At 43.9% G+C, this 14,186-nt stretch overlaps 1 long non-coding RNA gene across 1 annotated transcript in view; it reads right to left on the reverse strand.

The window, feature by feature from the left end:
* LOC141580432 (uncharacterized) overlaps nucleotides 1-14,186 on the reverse strand; it is a 58,733-nt gene that overhangs the window by 15,683 nt on the left and 28,864 nt on the right. The window contains exon 2 of the long non-coding RNA XR_012512629.1: nucleotides 7,867-7,982. This is a non-coding gene — a long non-coding RNA (uncharacterized LOC141580432). The remainder of the gene's footprint in view (nucleotides 1-7,866; nucleotides 7,983-14,186) is intronic.

A 14,186-nucleotide genomic window follows, 5' to 3' on the forward strand; every position in this document is an offset into this window, starting at 1 on the left:
TGCCTGACCACTTTTAAACAAACAGCCCTTGATAAAACAAATGTTAAGTTCTTCCTAACCAGGCACCCCACTGTATTAAAAATACTGGACACTTCTGGTCTCTTTTAGTTTGTGTGCATTAATAGACTTTTTGTTTTCAGTAGTGTTTCAGGAAGTCTGATCTGTTGACTGCTTTAGAATCACCTGAGATGCTTGTTAAAATGCAGATTCCTGGACCCCATCTCTGGCCTAATATAGCAAAGCTTCTGGGAATGGGCCAAGAAATGGGCATCTCGTGTGATTCTGATGCACACCAAAGCTGATACTGATCAATGAGAAGTCACCTTGTCTGGCATTCACCCCTTCAGTTCATGAATATTTATTGAGCACCTATAATGTGTCAGGCATGGTTCTAACCTCTGGGAATACAGCAGGAAATAAAATAGACACTGCTCAAAGGAAGCTTATCTTCCAGAGGGGAAGAACAACAAATAAATACATAAATGAGCCCATTTTAATACCACATAGGAGCATCACGGGAAAATGACAAAGGCAAGGAGGCAGAGAGTAGGGGAGTAGTTTAACTAAGGCAATGGGAAGGCCTTTCTGAAAAGGTGTTTGAGCAGAGCCCTGAATGCACTGAGGGTTCCACCCAGTGCATAACTGAAGAAGGAGTGTTCCAGGCAAAGGGAATAGCAGGTGTAAAGGCCCCAAGACAGGAAGGATGCTGGGCATGTTCGAGGAACAGTGAAGAGAGAAATGTAGCTAGGGCAGAGGGAGTGGCGGGGATAGGGGTGGAAGGACTTGTGATCAGAGAGGTTGGGGAAGGGTGCAGGTCACTAAAGGATTTCAGGACTTTGCTTTAACTCTCAGTACGATGGGAAGCCACTGGGCGGTCTGGACAGGACAGTGACATGCTCTGCCTCTGGGTTTGAAAAGGCTCCTCTAGCTGCTGCTTCTGTCTCTAAATCTTCTCTCTAGGTGTTTCCAGCCAGTTTTCTGGCTATTAAGAAAAGAATTGATTGAGGAGAACAAGAGTACCTTCAAGTCACACTTGTACATCTATCACTCATGGTATTCTTCTATGTGTCAGTTGTTTAAATCTCCATCTTATTTAATTCTATGAGGTAGGCACAGGATTAGCACCCCAATTTTATTGATGAGGAAATTCAAGTTCACAGGATTATACTTGAAATGTGATGGAAGCAGGTTTTCAAACTTAGGCTGCTGATTTTAACCAGAGTGCCCCACTGCCTCCCCTGACAGAACCACTAAGCTTTGCTGCACCTGCGTGGGTTAAACAAAGCATAATGATTGGGAAGATTTAATAAAGAAAAGAAAAGGGGTCTAGATTCATGATCAGTGGGAGGAAGGTTGACGCTAACACATGCATGTGAACCTTGAAGTTTCAGCTTTTATTTTCAGTTTGTATTACTGTAGCAACTCCTTCTTTAGAATATTTTTTTTTTTTTTTTGAGACGGAGTTTCACTCCTGTTACCCAGGCTGGAGTGCAATGGCGCGATCTCGGCTCACCGCAACCTCCGCCCCCTGGGTTCAGGCAATTCTCCTGCCTCAGCCTCCTGAGTAGCTGGGATTACAGGCACGTGCCACCATGCCCAGCTAATTTTTTGTATTTTTAGTAGAGACGGGGTTTCACCATGTTGACCAGGATGGTCTCGATCTCTTGACCTCGTGATCCACCCGCCTCGGCCTCCCAAAGTGCTGGGATCACAGGCTTGAGCCACCGCGCCCAGCCCTAGAATATTTAATAGCGAGTCATGTAAACTCAAAGTCACAGCTCTAAAAAGTCGCCTAACCACAGGGAGTTTAATTTATACCAGCAATTTCAGATTGCCTTCTTTCTCCTCCTTAGCTCCATCTAACCACAGCTGCATCCTGTTCTATTAACCACAACTCAAAGTTGCTTCTAAAGTCTGTTTATTTTCCTTTTTTCAAACTGGTTTTTCTTTTTTTGTTGAGGTGGAATTATCTCCATATTAGTACATCAAGATAGGAAATTAGCTTCTCAACTCTGTTAGAATTGCCTTCTCAGTTAGTGAAGTTGAATAGAGCCCTAATCCAAGGCAGCCCACCTAATCTAAGAAGATGTCATCTCATAAACATATCAAACAATGGTCTCCTTATGCCAGGGAGAGATCTACTTTTTATACAGTATTTTTGTAGGAGTTTTGGCAGAGTAGGAGCTGTCTAATTGAAAGGCATGGAGTATGAGTTAATTGTTGCCGTTGTTTTTAAAGCTTAAACTATTAATTTGTAGCTTCTTGTATAACTGACAGAAAAGCAATCAGGAAGTATCCATTAATAATGCAGTAAAGTCTCAGTTACTCAGGAGGCTGGAACAGGAGGATTGCTTGAGTCTAGGAGTTTGAGGCTGCAGTGAGCTATGCTTGTGCCACTGCATTATGGTCTGGGTGACAGAGTGAGACTATGTCTCTAAAAAAATTTTTTTGATTAATTTAAAAAATATAGTAAAATAAATTATTAGTCACTCAATGACCCCTACCACTCCTGCAAATTCTGAATCAAATGAACTGTATATATTCATATGTTTAATTCCGTTGTTTAATTTGAATTTATATTTGCCTAACAGCTGAACTGAGAGCAAAACTTTTTGTTTTTTTAAGTCTAAGAAGAAAAAAAGGTAAGGATGGAGTTGGTGGGGTTCAAAACTAACTTAGAGCCAGCTGTGTTTCTTCTTCAAGAGGGACCACTGAGGAGGTGATGGCTTGTTTAATTTCAGAAATGTAAACAGAAGAAAGCCTGTCACAGTTAAGTTAGAATTTAAGTACTAATTAAGTCTGATGCAGTATAATGGAAATTTAGATTTAGTAAATATTGATCCCAAGTGGCTCTACTTTCTTTATACATCTCAAATTAATCTTAATGTAAACAAAGCGCATGTGTTCTTTTCAAAGTAAAATTTGCTCCTATCTGTATTCCAAGAGAAATGAGATTAGAAACCACAGGGATTACATTTCCCAGGAATGTATATGAAAGACCACAGCCTTGGAGCAGGGCTATCTGTATTTCTGCAGTACTGCTTGGGGCCTATCTGTCCACACAGAGCAGTAGCAGATCACTAAGGAATCCTGGGCAAGATTAAACACACACACACACACACACACACACACGCACACGCTTATATAAACTGACCCAAAGTGTTGTAGACTCCAAGATTTTAAGATCCACTTTTTAAGGTCAATTGCATAACTGGAAAAGTGAGTTAAAAATATTTGAAAAAAGTTATAATTAATCTACCAGTGACTACAGCTCCCATTTCAGTCCATCTCTGCAATGGCTAACTGAAAATCCAGATTGCCTTTGAGGGCATGGAGAAATAAACAGTTCCTGATACTTCACAGAAGAGGAATTTATTTAATGCCGTTAAGGGAGTTAGTGATTGCCTAGTTTACTCTAAGACATCTTTGTCATTAAAAAAAAATAAGAAATTCTTGTCAAATGAGTTAACTGTTAATTTTGTTTTTATGTAAACATAATATATCTATATTGTTTTCTTAAAGTTGTATTATTTTCTTAAACAGTGAGCATGAGAAAGACAAGAAGAAAAAGTGTGCACTTGAAATAAGCAAAAGATTTTCTCAAGACAGGGATTTTGTCATACTGAATTGGTAGACTGAGAAATATTTTGGTAATAAAATGTATGGTGTCAGCCGGGCGCGGTGGCTCAAGCCTGTAATCCCAGCACTTTGGGAGGCCAAGGCGGGTGGATCACGAGGTCCAGAGATCGAGACCATCCTGGTGAACATGGTGAAACCCCGTCTCTACTAAAAATACAAAAAATTAGCTGGGCATGGTGGTGCGTGCCTGTAATCCCAGCTACTCAGGAGGCTGAGGCAGGAGAATTGCCTGAACCCAGGAGGCGGAGGTTGCGGTGAGCCGAGATCGTGCCATTGCACTCCAGCCTGGGTAACAGGAGCGAAACTCCGTCTCAAAAAAAAAAAAAAAAAAAAAAAAAAGTATGGTGTCTTAAATTTTATATCAGAATAATAGTCCCAGAAAGAACCATCCCCATCTTCTGGGCATGTCTGTCCCTGAAAAACATTAGCATTTCTCTGAACAGTAGTTTTTTTTTTTATTTTTGAGATGGAGTCTCACTTTGTTGCTTAGGCTGGAGTGCAATGGCGTGATCTTGACTCACTGCAATGTTGGCATCCCGGGTTCAAGCAATTCTGCCTCAGCCTCCCAAGTATCTGGGATTATAGGCACACACCACCACGCCTGGCTAATTTTTGTATTTTTAGTAGAGACGGTGTTTCTTTTTTTTTTTTTTTAAAGATGGAGTTTCACCATGTTGGTCAGGCTGGTCTTGAACTCCCGACCTCAGGTGATCCGCCCGCCTTGGCCTGTAAAGTGCTTGGATTACAGGCGTGAGCCACCACGCCTGGCCAAAGACGGGTTTTCACCATACTGTATTGGCCAGGCTGATCTCAAACTCCTGACCTCGTGATCTACCTGCCTTGGCCTCCCAAAGTGCTGGGATTACAGGCATGAGCCACTGTGCCTAGCCTTCTCTGAACAGTTTTATAACTGAACTAGAGATCAAGAAAGTGAAATAGCTGGGTTACCCATTTTGTAGGTGGGAGGACTGAGGCTTATTCTGTGAACCCACAAAACAGACAATAGCTTAGATGAAACCCAGGATGTACGTAAGAGGAGGAACAAACAGGCACTGGCAATGGATAGGACATGAAGGGTGAGAAAAAGGAATCAGGTATGCCTCCCAAGTTTTTAGTTTGAGCAGTTGACTGGATGGTGATACAACATCCTGAGATGGTGAACTGGGAGAACGGTTGTGAAGGTGATAGGACAAAGAGTTCTGTTGTGCATGAGGTCCGAGGTGTTAACTGTCCACATGGGGATGTTAAATAAGCAGTTGAATATGTGAGTCTGAGACTCAAGGGAGCTCAGGGCTAGATACAGAAAAGGGGAGAGATTTCAAATGAAGAAGAGAAGGAAGCCCCAGACTGAGCTCTGTGTAGCGAGTAGTTCTAGGAGGAAAATCAAAGTAAGAAAACTCCTAATTTTCAGATCTTCTACAGTGTTTTTATTACTTTGTTTAGAGTTATGAATTCCTAGAATAGCAAACATACCCATATTTACATATGTGTACAAAAACGTATTTCAGAGTCAAAAATTGATGAATTTTGGATTAATTGCTTTAGAATTATTTCTAAGCATTGCAATTCAAGAATTGATTATATTCTGTGATACTATGCAGCTATAGAAAAGAATGAGATCATGCCCCTTGCAGGAACGTTGATGGAGCTGGAGGTCATTATCCTTAACAAACTAATGCAGGAGCAGAAAACCAAATACTGCATGTTCTTACTTATAAGAGGAAGCTAAATGATGAGAACCATGGATATATAGAGGGGAACAAGAGACACTAGATCTATTGGGAGATAATCAGGAAAAATAACTAATGGGTACTGGGCTTAATACCTGGGGATGAAATAATCTATACAACAAACCCCCATGACACAAGTTTACCTATGTAACAAACCTGCACATGTACCTATGAACCTAAAATAAAAGTTAAAAAGAGTTGATTAGATGCTTATTTTCACATCCAGTAGGAACTAGTTCAATGAATTTGACAAATCTTTAGTGAACAACTTTGGAGTCAGACATTTTGGGCTTGCATGCTAGTTACACCTACCTAACTAGCCGTGTGATGTCACGCAAATAAATTAGGATCTGAGCACTGGGTTTATGAGGTAAAAAACTGCATTGGGAGAAGTGAGACAATTTAAGGTAAATACGTGGGACAATTCCTAGCACACACTAAGAGTTCAATAAGAGGAAGCGATTATTAATTAGATAAGGTATGTTCTCCCAGAGACCTTCAAGTCTGTTCAGAGGAGGCAGACACAACCAGGAAATGCCAGCAAGAAGTTTCCAAAGTGAAGAGATTTGATTTGAGCAGAGAACCTCCTGAAAACACTTTTTTTCCCTTCCAGTCAAACGTAGTCGGAGTGATGGTCCCAGCTGCCCCTGCTGTCCTGAGCGGGTTGAGGCAGCCCAGCTTCATCCCTTAAAGAACGGCCTCTGTGCACAGAAGAGACGCTGCCTCCTCATTACTCGGAGCCAAGGGCAGCTGGCTGTCCTATCTGGGTCCTTTCCTTCCCTTGGGTTCGTCCGCCCGCCCTCCCCTTACCTGCCTGAGTCTCCTCCCAACAGGAACTTTATCCCTCCCAGGGTCACACTTGGTTTCCTGAGAGGCAGGTATATCCCTAATTAAGCAGTTTCAGTTTCCTCTCTGGCCTAGGGTTTCCAATAACAAAGCCTATGGCATCCAAAGGACACTTTCTTCTGGACCCAGGTCTTGCTGCTGGGTTGGGGTCCTTCTTGCTAGGCTGGAGCCCTTGTTTGCGAAGCCCACCCTGGTCTGAGGCGCTGCCTGTACTTTTGCAGGCATGGATTCCATCCCCTGTGAGGCAGAGGGCTGTTTGTCCCTGCTTGCTATGGCTACTTGGCTCACTGGTCTAATTCACTATGGATTCTGAAATGTCTCTTTCTACTATTCATTATATCACAGCAGCTTGAACAGCCAAAGGATCAAATCTAAGCAGGGCATGAGATGTAATTCCTGCCTTAGACTTGCCCTTGTGGGCAGCCAGGACTGCAGTAGGGGCTACAGGCAGAACATTTGACTGAGTGGGTAGCTCCGTAATAGATCCATTTTTAGAGTGCTGGGTCCCAAGACAGTGGTTGATCTGTGACTCCAGGGATTTACAGGACTGAAGATTAACAGCAACAACAACACAAATCGATAAATGTAAAGTGCCATATGCTGGTGAACAATATCCCATAAATTTTTAAAACAACAAATATTCTATATAATAACAATTTCTAAAATGATCTTTTAAAATGATTACTTTCTAACTGATTAACCCAGTACTTCAATCTATAAATAGCCCTCAGCATTGCTGTGTTTGTTTTACCTCTCATTCTGATCTTTTTGCTTTCTACTCTAAGCTTGAAAATCAACAATTAAGCACCTCTGTGTGCCAAGGAAATTAGGTCAAGCCTGCTGCCATGGATCCTGCCAGCCATGCCAGGCCCAGAGGCTTCCTGCTACCCGAGAGGAGCCATTGAAGACTGCCTTGGGTGGTCAGAGCTCAGGAAAAGGCAGAAGTGGGTTTATTTCAAAGGTAGGCGTACACTTTGGGGCCTTTTTCTTGTACTGGCCTCTCCTCAGGCCCTGTACCTCCTTTTCAGTTTGTAGTTTTGTGTTCCTTTTCTTTAAAAGGGCAGAAATTACATGCGCGTGAGGCTTCACTAAACCTGGTCTACCCTTAAGTGGGGTGAACTCACTCGAGGGCCAACCAAGGGATCCTGCCAGCTCTGGGCTCCTTCTGGGCAGCCTGCCCTGAGTGGGCAAGGACTGACCTGTGAAACCGTGTTGGGTGTAGTTGCCATGCCAACAGCCCCAGGGCAGTGACCAAGGACCACACTGGGGGAAATATCCCAGGGCCAAGGTTACTGCTGGAGAAATTTGAATGGCCAGAGGCAATGCACATTTTTTTCTTCTTTTTTCAGAGACAGAGTCTCACTATGTGTCCCAGGCTGGACTTGAACTCCTATTCTCAAGCTGTCATCCCACTCAGCCCCCTGAGTAGCTGGGATTACAGTTGTGTGCCACTGCACCAGCCCACAATGGACATTTATGTCCCTCCCTGAATAACCAAAGGGAGGTGCTTTTTGATGGAATGTTAGAGAAACAGATTCACACAAACCATGGGCTGTGAGGTAGGGCTGATCATCCATCTGATCACTTGGAGGAATCTCCCAGCCACTCCTGTCTCCCTGAGTTTGCCCACGTGTGACTGGATCCTCCTTACCTGGAGGACTTGTGTTTGGGGTTCCTTGTTCTTTTCACAAATCATTCAGAGTTCTTGTTGATGTCGTTTCTGTGGCTTCTTGAGTCTTAGCTGTTTCCCCAGGACTCTGGCCGTACCTGCACGGAGGGCAGGGAAGGTAAATAGTATATAGATTTTGAACAACATTGTAAATGCTTTATAGATTGTGTGTTACAGAGAGTAGCTGAGCTGTAAAATGGGGATTAAACCCATGTGTTTACAGAAATGTTCTGACTGTAAAACTTCTGTGCTTTCCTGATATAGCCTTTGTGGCCCAGAGCTTTGAGTACTTGGAGGCCACTTCAGAGCTGCAGACTCTGACAGCATCTCTGGCAGCCTCTTGTGAGCATCAGAGCCAACATCTTGGTCGCATTTTCTCCACGTTGGAGTGACTCTTCTTGGGCATGCCAGCTTCTTCTTTGAGTCTGTAATGCATTCCTGACCAAATACCCGCCACATGTCCATTTCCATGTGAACAGAAACGCCTCTCCCTCTGAGGTGAAAATGGTGCTGTCAACACCATCCTCAGAGGGCACATGCCTTGTGAGTGAGAGTGAGGGAGCCCGCCAGCAGCCATGCTCTCCACCCCTCACACCCATCTCACGGGAAAGGCTGAGCTTCACTGGCCAGCCTGCTGGGAATGTCCCTCTGAGTCACTGTGACCAAGGCAGGAGAAAGCAGTTTCCTGCTTTCACGCCTTAGCTTTTTTCTTTTCCCTCTTCCTTCCTCCTTCACTCCTCTTCCTTCCCTCCCTCTTGACCTTCCTCTCTCCCTTCCTCCCTTCTTTCCTTCCTTCCTGTGGCTCTCCTTTGTGAGTGACCTACCCCCACTTCCTCCTCTGTGACTTTGCACATTTAATAATTGCTGGGCTCCACCAGCAGTATATAAGTATATAAACTGAAAGAGGATCCTGCCAGCTGTTCTAGGCCTAGAGGACACCTCTCCCTCTCTCTCTCTCTCTCTCTCTCTCTCGCATTGATGGGGTAATAGGATCAAGAGGTAGCTCTGCATCATCAAAAAGAAGTCAGACAATCCTAGCTTAGAATCCTGGCCCAGCCTCTTACTAGGTGGGAGAACTTGGGTGACCCACTTAACCTCTCTGAGCTTCAGTTTCCATCCTTGGTTGTAGAATGGGGATAAGGAGATTGCAAGAGCAGAATAAGGATTCAAATCTATATAGGAGGTACTCACTAAATTACTGATTCATTTATTGGAAGCCAAATTAATAAACTAGGATTGAAATAGCAATGATTGGGCCTATTTTTAGTACCTCTAATTTTTTTTTTTTTTTTTTTTTTGGAGACAGGGTCCTGTGCAGTTGCCCAGGCTCGAGTGCAGTGTGGCATGAACTGGCTCACTGCAGCCTCAACCTCCCCAGGCTCAAACTCCATCACTCCTGCTTCAGCCTTCCGGAATGTGCCACCACACCCGGCTCATTTTTAACTTTTTTGTAGAGATGGAGTTTTGTCATTTTGTCCAGGCTGGTTTCAAACTCATGGGCTCAACCAGTCCTCCCGCCTCGGCCTCCCGAAATGCTGGAATCCCAGGCATTAGTCACCGCGCCCAGCCAATTTTTGGCACCACCAGACTCCAGGCTGGTGTCCAGCACTTGTGTTCTGCATCTTTTCCCAGCCTTGTCTGCCATCATAACGTTCATTTCCACATTCCCTTTGCTCTCAGTTGACTGTAAATAACACTAAAAAGCAACCTGGCAAACGACTCCCTCTGAAGGGATTAATAATTGTTAATAATAACACCAGAAAGCACTTTATGGAATATATTATTCCTAATCCATATCATCATTCTACATGGTAGTTTTCTTTTCTGTATACTTTCATACAGATGAGGAAACTGAGGCTCAAACAGGCAATGAATTTGTGCATGTGGCATGTTTAGTACATGGTGGAACAAGGATCTGAACTCAGACTTGTCCGTGAATGTTTTCAGAACATTTACCTACATGTTGCCCACAGTCAAGGCTGCACTGGGGCAGTGTGGATATCTAAATGACAATCAGGGCAGGCACTGAGGGAAGGGAGAACTGACGTTGGAGAGGCATGTATAACTGCCACTGTTAACTTTGTGGCCAACCTTCATGTCTTGTGGCCTAACGGACAATCATATACCTTCTGGGGGAATTTCCCCACCTCCATGTTGAAGCCAAGGGTGACGAGTACTCCATCGAAAAGACATCAACGTGATGACCAGGAGATACAGTCATTGGGGGTTAAAAGGGTTCAAAGTGGCTGGGTGCGGTGACTCACACTTGGACTCCCAGCACTTTGGGAGACTGAGGTGGGCAGATCATGAGGTCAGGAGAATGAGACCACCCTGGCAACATGGTGAAACTTCATCTCTACTAAAATACAAAAAATTAGCCGGGTGTGGTGGCGTGCACCTGTAGTCCCAGCTACTCAGGAGGCTGAGGCAGGAGAATCGCTTGAACCCTGGAGGCAGAGGTTGCAGTGAGCTGAGATCACACCTTTGCACTCTAGTCTGGTGACAGAGCAAGACCCAGTCTCAAAAAAAAAAAAAAAAAAAAAAAAAAAAGAGTTCAAAGCTGTTCCAGAAAGGATGTCATTGATGTGGAATACAGGTGAGCCACTTGGTCCTCAAGGGAGTGCCAGGGAGAAGAGTAAAGACCACATAGCAGGCTAGGTGTGGTGGCTCACTCCTGTAATCCCAGCACTTTGGGAGGCCAAGGTGGGCGGATCCCCTGAGGTCAGGAGTTTGAGACCAGCCTGGCCAACATGATGAAACCCTCGTCTCTACTAAAAATTTAAAAAAATTATCCAGGCCTGATGATGTGCCCCTGTAGTCATAGCTGCTCGGGAAGCTGAGGCACAAGGATTGCTTGAACCCAAGAGGTGGACATTGCAATGAGCTGAGATCACGCTACTGCACTCCAGCCAAAACAAAACGAACAAAAGATCACATGACAGTGAGGAGGCTCCCACAGCCATCCTGAGCAACGTGTGCTCCATCCCCATGAGCACCTGCTAAGGGAGGTTTCCAGCAGTTCAGTTGAGACTGCTGGCGGGCCGGCGCTTCTGTTATTGGTGCCCACACCATTTGGTTGGTCCCTCCAGGAGACACGCCTGTGGAGTCTGGGGACTTGTACAATATAGCTTTGTGGCTAGGAGGGTAGGTGCCTGTGTCAGAGTGCTTGGGCCGGATCCTGAATGTGCCACTCACAAGGAGTATGAGTCTGGGTACATTGACAAACCCTTCTGTAAATGCACATAATTTCTTCATCTGTCAAATGTGAATCATATTTGTACCTATACTTTACTGGAGTGTGTGAAGATTAAAAGCATTAATATATAGAAACAATACAGGGCCTATGTGGAATAAACACCCAATAAATGTAAGCTTTTAATATAATTTTGGTTTCTTTATGTATTATAGTATAGTAGTTTTCAACTGGGAACAGTTTTGCCCCCACACACACACACACCGCTGTCACCCCCACATTTGGTTGTTATATCTGGGTGGGTGAGTGCTACTGGTTTCTCTATGGGTAGAGGCCAGAAATGTTGCTAAAGATCCTACAATGCACAGGACAGCCTCCCACTGAAAGGAATTACCTGGTCTAAAATGTCAGTAGTGCTAAGGTTCATAAAATTCAAACCATGTGGATCTTCCATTGTTCACCAAGAAGCTGGTGAGATATTTGATCCAACCATTAGACTGGGAAGAGATTCAAGAGGCTGGTAAAAGGCATCTTTGGTATAAATAAGTGGGGCTCTACCCCACATCTTTTTGACCCAATTCTCAAATTCCACTTTCAGGACTGGTTAATTTGTTCCATGTATTATCAAACAATAGGTGCCAACTTGCAGATCATCAGCATTCTGGAAAACTAATGAATAGCAACAAGGAAATAAAATAAGCCATATTAGTTCCTGAGGTTCAGCTTAGCTCCTTGCATGTATGGATGTCTCCATCACTGATGGGTTTACTCATTATACTTGCAGAAAACTTTAGAAAATTGTATTTGCATGACTTTGTCCAAGACATTTTCTCTACCTGAAATTCTCTGTTCTTCTTGCATCCCCACTCCAACCCTAACTCCCCATACCCCTACCCCATCTCTTGACTACTAAAATTGAATTTTTTTTTTTTTTTTTTTTTTTTTGAGATAGAGACTCACTCCATCTTCCAGGCTGGAGTGCAGTGGTACGATCTCGGCTCACTGCAACCTCTGCCTCCTGAGTTCAAGTGATTCTCTTGCCTCAGCCTCCTGAGTAGCTGGGATTATAGGCACTGGCCACCATGCCTGGCTGATCTTTTTTGTATATTTAGCAGAGACAGGATTTCACTATATTGGCCAGGCTGGTCTCAAACTCTTGATCTCAGGTGATCCACCTGCCTCAACCTCCCAAAGTGCTGGGATTACAGGCGTGAGCCGCTGCGCCCGGCTTGAAATTGACATTTTCATTCAGCTTTTAACATCTGCTTCCCACTTCACCTCCTCCAACATTACTGCAGATGGGAATTTTCTCTTTTTCTGAACTCCTTAGTCATGATCTATTCACATCTTGCCTTAAATTGAAGTTATTTGTGAACATGTCTTTCTCCCCAATCTATCTGAGAACTTTTCCATGCAAAGACTTTGTCTTTTTCTTCTTCTTCTTTTTTTTTTGAGACAGAGTCACGCTTTATCAGCCAAGCTGGAGTGCAATGGCGCAATCTCGGCTAACTGCAACCTCTGCCTCCTGGATTCAAGTGATTCTCCTGCCTTGGCCTCCTAAGTAGCTGGGATTACAGGTACACACCACCATGCCTAGCTAATTTTTGTGTTTTTTTAGTATAGATGGGGTTTCACCATGTTGGTCAGGCTGATCTCAACCTCCTGACCTTGTGATCTGCCAGCCTCGGCCTCCTGAAGTGCTGGGATTACAGGCATGAGCCACCATGCCTGGCCGTCTTTTTCCTCTTTGTTTCTTCCAGAGGTTCTACTGTTGAGGCTCAGCATGTGCTTGAATAAATGAGTGGATGAATGGGTCCCCACAGAAACACTCCCTCATTGCAAGCCAAATTCAAATCAAGTGCAAGCCAGGGATACCTGTGCCCAGACGCCAGGGTTACCTGTGCCCAGACGCAGGCCCTGGTTAGGCATTTCCATAGTAACACACATCTCTGATGAAGCCATTTTCTCTTGGATTCCTTGGGAAAACATCCCAGGCATGTACAATAAAGGTCACCCCTCTGGGCAGTGGAGTGTCTAGCTGAATTTATGTTTCTATTCTCAAATGCCACAAAGCTAAAGAATAAAAAGGGTGGGGCCTAGAAATAAGAGGAGATTGTGGTGTGAATGCCAGCAATTTAGAGCATTGAGCCCCCAGCCCTTGATGCAGCCAAAGGGCGCTGCCCACTCTGTATAGGACTGTTGTTAAGGGCCAAAGGGTGTCATGTGAGTGTCAAAGCAAAGTTCACATTTCCATGGAAGCCCCAGGGGCCAAGAGAGAGGTCAGGAGCGTCTGTAGGGCTTTTGTCTGACTGTTCTTTGTTAAAACCCACATGTGGCCCTATGTTGATCTCACAGCTCTCTGCATGTGTTGCTGGGTGGATGAGAATGCTGTGCAGCTGGACCCTGAGTAATGGTTCCGGCCTTCGACAAGCGCCGCAGAGGAGCTAGTTTAGACAGGGTTGCATTCTGCTCTCAATTTCCAATTTGGCAAAGGAAACTGCATATTCATCAAGTCAGGGGGGAGTTAAGGGCGTTGCCACCAAGTTCCTCTCCCTTCCCACATGTGTAAGTCATGAAGGAAAGTTCTGACGGTGTTTTTCTGTGATGCCAATTCATGGCTTAGCTGTATCAATGCCAGCCTAGTCCCTGGTACAGGGTTGATATTATTTTTAAACTTTTTATTATGGAAAATTTTAAGTATGTACACAGATAGACAAATACCTACCTGTAGATGATTTCAAACATCTAAAACAATGCTTATCACTCAACATCAACAGTTATGAACTCACGGTCAACATTGTTTTACACACACCTGCACTCACTTCTGTCACCTCATTTGCATTATTTAGAAGCAAATTCTAGACATCATACAATTTTCTCTGTAAGCAGTTCTGTATGAACACATCTAAAAGAGAACTAATTTTTTTAAAGGCACAATACCATAGTCACATTAAAAGAATAACAACAAATCCTTAATATCATCAATATCCAGCTGGTGTTCAAATGTTAAATTCTCATAAACATTATAATTCTTTTAAAAAGTTTCCTTATTTGATTCAGGATCCAAATAAGGCCCACACATTGTGACTGGTTGCTATGTCTCATTATG

Source organism: Saimiri boliviensis, chromosome 11, assembly GCF_048565385.1.
Source record: "Saimiri boliviensis isolate mSaiBol1 chromosome 11, mSaiBol1.pri, whole genome shotgun sequence".
NCBI lineage: Eukaryota > Metazoa > Chordata > Mammalia > Primates > Cebidae > Saimiri > Saimiri boliviensis.